This window comes from Etheostoma spectabile, chromosome 13 (genome assembly GCF_008692095.1).
Source record: "Etheostoma spectabile isolate EspeVRDwgs_2016 chromosome 13, UIUC_Espe_1.0, whole genome shotgun sequence".
NCBI classification, from domain to species: domain Eukaryota; kingdom Metazoa; phylum Chordata; class Actinopteri; order Perciformes; family Percidae; genus Etheostoma; species Etheostoma spectabile.
In genome coordinates, this window is record NC_045745.1 from 22,954,597 (window position 1) to 22,961,009 (window position 6,413).

A 6,413-nucleotide genomic window follows, 5' to 3' on the forward strand; every position below is an offset into this window, starting at 1 on the left:
CGGAGTAGCTAACGTTAGATGCTGGCTTAATTGACAGTCATAAAAGCCCGTGCTCACACAAAGCTCAGTACCCAACTGACAGACACACTTTTTCGGATTAAAATTACAGTAGGAACCGCTAAAAACACAACTCTGTCCTGTGTCTGTCCTCTCCACCCGACAGACAGACACACCTCTGGTGACGTTAGCAGTTGGCACCGTTAGCCAGGACCAGTCGGAAATCACTTTACTGGCTGCGTCTCAATTGTTTTTGCGAGCAATATAATTCTATGTGAGTACACAAATGTTGAAATTACATAAAATGCCCGTCCCTTGAAGCTGTGACAATTTAGCCTGAAGCCAATGCTTACCTGAAATTACCGGAAATTAGCCAACTCTGGGTCCTTCTGGGCTCTAGCTGTCTCCATTTCTTAAATACATCTCCAATATTTACCCGGAGTTTGTTATGTCACTGGTCAAGCAACTGCTTTTTTTTTAGGTTAACAGGATCTATCTCCGTGGATCCTGTTCATTTGTTGACTGCTTTCATGGCTGTGCTAACACAAAAAGAAATTTTGCCACGGAACGCAAATTTTGAAAGAAGAAAATACTGGCATTAGCATTATTGTCAGATAGTATTTCAACTTAACATGTTTCCTTATTATCTGATGACACATTAGGGTCATTTTTGGATGTATTACACTAAATATATTACATATTGGACCTTTAATTTATTACTAAACAAAAGAATTAAGAGATTTACTGCTGATGGAAATAGTCATTAGTTTCAGCCTAAAAGACATATCTTAGTAAAAGTACTGTATATTCAAAGGCCACACACTTGCTCACGTGCACACATGCATGCACAGAAGCCAACTCACTTCTTCCATCCATCTACTGCAACAATGAAAAACCCAGAGTTCCAATGATCTAGCCACACTTTGGCATTCAGGGGCCAGTGTCTCAGGTCCAACCCACAGCGGAGAAGCAAAGGGTGGGGAAACTTGAGACAACACCAAGAGGACTTCCATCTGCAGCTTCCTCCAGGAAATATAACAACCCATTTCAAGCAGTGATTATCCCAGATCTGAATCTAAAAGCCTGGTCTGGTTACGCTGGCCATTTTGGATCAACATCTGTTGTCAAAATTACAGATTACACTGCAGCAAGTCGAGACGTTTAATACTTTGTATTTTTAAAGGGCAGTGGAACTCGCCCAAAAGCAGACAGCACCTATACTGTCCTGCACTGCAAAGCTTTTTTCAATTTTTTTGGATTTAGCCAGTGTCTGTAGACTTTCCCAGTCAGCTGACCTGATCATTAGACTAACAGGATCCCTACAGCCGGGACCAAAAAAAATAACAACGATAACTTTAGAACTGGGCCTCAGAACAAACAAAAATTTAAATGCACCATCTGAAAACTCCAGCGAGTCAATCACTCTGCATCTGACAGGAGAGTCCAGTCATTTCCTTTGATTGGTTGATGCAGCCATACACTAATATCTTCTCCAGAGCAGCAGATAGATGGGCCTTCATACTGTAAGTAGGAAAGTAAGATCTGTATTTCCCCAGGATACAGACTATAGAACACTCTCAGAGCTGAGTTAAAATAAGGTGTGACTCAGGATGATTATGTATCAGGGTTTGATTAATTCTGCCAGACTTAATTTAATATGAACACGTTTCAACAACCACACATTGCATAGTATGAACTTTTACATCATGATATAAACATTATCTCCCGAAGCTCTAGCAGCCTAAAAGGAAAAATTAAACATGCAAGGATGGTAACTGCTGAGAAATTGGGAACACGTTATGAAGGCAACGGCAAAATAAAATTAGGAAATTACAACCTGATGCCTTTTTATAATTGTTTAATTTTAAAATGTATTAAAGAAATGCCACCAATGCATTGACATACTTAAACTAAGGTCATTTGAAGCCCACACGATACAGCTGCATTTTAATTTCAAAGTTGATTTGTGGAAATACTTTCTCTGCATGTAAGCACACACGCAGCTCAAATTTTACAATGGTGTAATTAAATTTCACGATTATAATCACAGCAATATGGCAGACTTGGCGCTTGTAGCTGCCATGGCAACCAAGAGGCCCTGAGGTTAAAGTTAATGAAATGTGGAGCAATCAGCAAAGGGGATTCCTTATCAATGGGAATCTTATTTCCTGACTTCACTACTAAATATTAATAACTGCCTGGTCCTCCTGTGGATGCATGATGCAAACAGAAGCAGCTTTCCAGGAAACCAAACTACTCATGCAATACTGCTGCTTAACACTGGCTATAGTTCACATGCTGCCTACTAAACATAAATGACATTTAATCCCCTCAATATTGAGTCTTTGGTTTATGTTATGTCTAAGACTGGTCTGCGAGGTAAACAAAGACACCAACACAAACCCCAGTGAGTGAAAGATGGAGGGTAAATAATTCCACTAGCTACTTGTGGAGCCAGGGAAGAGGAAAACAATCTTTAGATTTTTGGTTGGCTGTCATCTGCTACCCATTCAACACTGATGAGAGTGTGTTGTATTTTCTGTACATGTGAGAAGTAACGGCCATTTTGCCTTGCCTCATTTTAAGGTGTTAATTTAGCATTTAAAGCATCTGGTGTTGATAGTTAGGATCTGGTTTGTTGGGGTATGGGGAATGGAGGAATATCATTGAGTGAGGTAAGGTAAGGCTTGCGGAGGTCACATGTTGTGTGCGTGCGTGCATGCGTGTGAGAGAGAGAGAGAGAGCGAGAGAGGGTGAGAGTAAAAGGAAGTCTCTGAGTCACTTTCCGATATTTGTAGTCAGATGCTGATTTCCCATGTACAAAAACAAAACCCAGGAAAAAACTATTCTAGGATACAATTAGACAGAATTTTGTTTGCGCTGCAACATTTGGGTGGGAAGATGCTTTCTGTTTTTTTTCTTTTTCTCTGTTGGCAGCACTCCATAATTTGGGTTGATGAGCGGAAGCAGATTTTACACCAAAGCCTTCACTCTCTACAGTTTTCTCTGCAATATTGTACGAGTTGTCTCTTTGTATTTTCTTAATTAACAATTCAAATTTTAGACTTTGTGAGAGAGAGTTTACAGTATAAAAACCATGCAGTACTTAAAATTGTCTGAAAAAGACCACATTTTGTTTTTAGGTTTGTGGGAGCCACAAAGAGGACAACAGTGTATACAAAACAAGTAGGATTTCAGTGTCAATGTGGGTGGTGAATGCACAGTTTAATTACACTGTATATCTCCGGAGTTTAAAGTAAACTCTCAGGATTACTTGAGACTTGCAGAAGAATAAAGCCTGAACTTGGAAATTCCCTAAAGTAATACCATTAGCGTAATCAAAAAGGACCCAAAAGACTGTGATATTATATTTACTCTCGGGAAAAAAAGGCAAAATTGATGAAAGGTTTAAAACAGAGATTTTACTATATTTGCCAGCATGCCAGCATTATTTAGATGTAACATTTTCAAACTACAAGTAGTAGAATAAAATTAAGAAACCAAGCCAAGTTTAATGCCACGTTGCTGCCAACATGTACCCCCAATAATCCAATATACAGTGAAAGGAATGGGGGTTGGAGTGTAATGGCTAGTATTTAGTCACCTCCCCCAAAAATTGTAATACAAAGTCTTTGAGCAGATGCTGAGTGTATGTATTTTGAACACAGCCCTAGTGAGAATCGCCCTAAACCTGGCAGAGTGTGTATCATGCTCATCCATTCAGCTCCACTGAACCACATAAATTGCAAGGTAAACAGCAGACTGTTTACTTTTGTTGATAAGCTCTACAAAAAGACTTGACACTGAACTGAATGAAGAGACCTCTCTGCCTTGACACGCTTGTTATAGACAGTGTTAAAAAACAACAACTTGGGTAGCAATGGCAATAGCGAATGGCAAGCTCTTCTTGATAAATAAAGGAGGATGAAGAAATACATCTTTTAGAGGGAGGTCAAGGGTAAAGGTGGACACCTCAGCTGCCATACCATCATTAAATGGTGGTCTAGGCTCAAACTTGGAATTCATCTTTTCATGATTGTATCCTTTAAAAATCTACACTATGACCTCAAGAATCAAGACATAACTAAATTCTCTAGAAATGTATTAATTGCCACAATTGTAAAAATATCCAAAGTCTCGCTCCTGAGCTACTCTAAACAGCTGATATGAGTATTATTGTACAAACAAAAGCTCTACTTAATCTCAGCCACACAAACAGATATCCATATGGTTCCTATTAGAAAATGTCTTGCTGCACGCCTCTTCACTCTGCAAGAAGCCAAACTCGTACTGGTTGTATGCAGACCTGAGGCTGAGGCCAGTATGCTACAGAGCTGGAGCATATGAGACCATGTAAGTGGATAGTGTAATAATGCAAAGATCCGTATCCCTCCTCAGCAGAAAACCAGTGGCTGTGGATGCCAGCACACACCAGATATGACTGGGATAACTATTGTGGTTAGGTACTTAAATATGCCCCTGGGTTCCCATTTTTAGCTTTTGGCCATGTAAACATATATAGACAGAACTGGCCGCTATAAATACACTTCATGTTTAAAAAAAAAAAATCAACCCTGTCAAAATGTATTTATTGGATACAATAAAACTATCTAATAACCTCTTGGACTTCTTATTTTTGTATGTTTAATGTATGCGGTCTCTGCCATGCAATGTTTGGGTTCTGTTTTCATAATCGCACAAAATAGAAATCTACACCACCATCAGCAGAGCAGGTCCTGCTGTAGAATAGGGTCAAAGTGCCTTGCTCAAAGGAACAAAACAGTACGTCAAATTCTCTCCACAAGTGACGCCTCACAGTTTTCATGAATCACTACACTGTCACATTAGCTGGTCTCGCCAGGAATTAGTCCAGAGTATGCTGTATGAATCACTTTATGCACTTTATGGTGTTTCCCTTTAAGTGGTTCTTTCCTCCCTCCATAACAAAGTGTATTCGCTCTAAGTTGTAAACCCAGATGAGGAAACCATTTACTGTCATCAAATAGTTCCATACAAACAAATGAGCCTACCGGCCTACTTGACTAACCTCCTTTTCCTATTTAGCATGCATTTTTAAAAGGGCTCCATTCTATTCTCTTTTTTCCAACTTGGCTATTTGGTAATCAATAATCAATATGAGCCTATGCTCCATCACCACAATCCACTGATCTTGTACAATACTACTGTAGTCCCTCTGGTCTCTCCACAGCTACAAGCTCCTGCATGCAAGGTGAAGATGCAGGGTGCACCCTTCTATGTGGGGAACTAGAAGGGCTAATTTCTCTACCTTAATCTCTTACTGATCAGATGCATTACTGAACACAGAGGTTGATAATAAAGGAGATGGTACTTACATTCATCTGACCCACTCCGCAGTGCTGGATGTCTACTCTGGATATCCCCTCCAAAACTGATTAGTATGCAAACGGGTTTCCAATTCCCCCTCAACGACAGACAATCCACCAGAACAAAATCTTGAATGGAGCTGTGCTGGCCAGCTGGACAGGGCTTTTTTCTTCTCTTTTTTTTTACATAATATCCCCCACAAATGACAGATGAGCCAATTCCACAGATTTTCAAATCCGGTAGACCGCCAGGTTTGGTTTACTACTCCAGTGAAGAGGTTTTTTTGGCGTCTCGGTTCCCGTGTCAGGTGAGCGCGTTTGAATCAGCTGGAAAGCTCTACGGTTTCTTTGCTGTCTGCAGAAGAAAGGGAATTTCTGTAGCCCTGCAGTGCTCTGCCTGGTCTTTCGCTGATCCTAAACGTGTTCCTCCTCTTTTTCTCTCTCTCAGCATCCAGTCACTCAAGGAAGGGGTGTGTGTGTGTGTGTGAGTGTGTGTGTATGTGTGCTGAGACAGAGCCGCTTCACGGCACCGTGCACCTCACCGACTGAAAGCCGACTCCTCCGCCACAAGGCCCAGCCCCCCAACTCTCCTCCTCCCTTAACCGAGTTGGGTTGCTAATTTATTCGGGTAGCTACACAAAAGGGGGGACAGAGGAGATGGAGGCTGTATAGAGTGGGGAGTCAGCAGAGAGAAGAGATTGGAGAGCAGACTTTGGTGCCCCCCAGCTCCGTTCAGTGGAAGTAGTCTGTAAGACAAAGGAGCGCACCATGCGCCATCAAAAGAGGAGTTTATGCATGGAAATGAGTCAATGCGTTAGATTTCACAACAAAAGCCTATAGCTATAGATTACACATATATTTCATATCGAATTTAAACTGTGATATATTTCCAACTTGAATTCAAAATCAGACATTTATGAGTAGGTAGCCTTATTATTGAAGTTAAAATCAAGGTTTTCAGTTTAACAAGTATCTGGATGTAAAAGCTATAGGTTTACTGAGAGAAGTAGCAGCAAAGCTGGCTGGGCTGAGGTTCACACTCGCACACACACACACACACACACACACACA

General features: G+C 40.7%; 1 protein-coding gene across 2 annotated transcripts in view; it reads right to left on the reverse strand.

Annotated features, from left to right (window-relative positions):
* dchs1b (dachsous cadherin-related 1b) overlaps positions 1-5,924 on the reverse strand; it is an 87,337-nt gene extending 81,413 nt beyond the window's left edge. For both annotated transcript variants that reach the window (XM_032533456.1, XM_032533455.1), the window contains exon 1: positions 5,352-5,924. The gene's annotated coding sequence lies outside the window, so the exon portion shown is untranslated. The remainder of the gene's footprint in view (positions 1-5,351) is intronic.
* Positions 5,925-6,413: the final 489 nt, after the last annotated feature.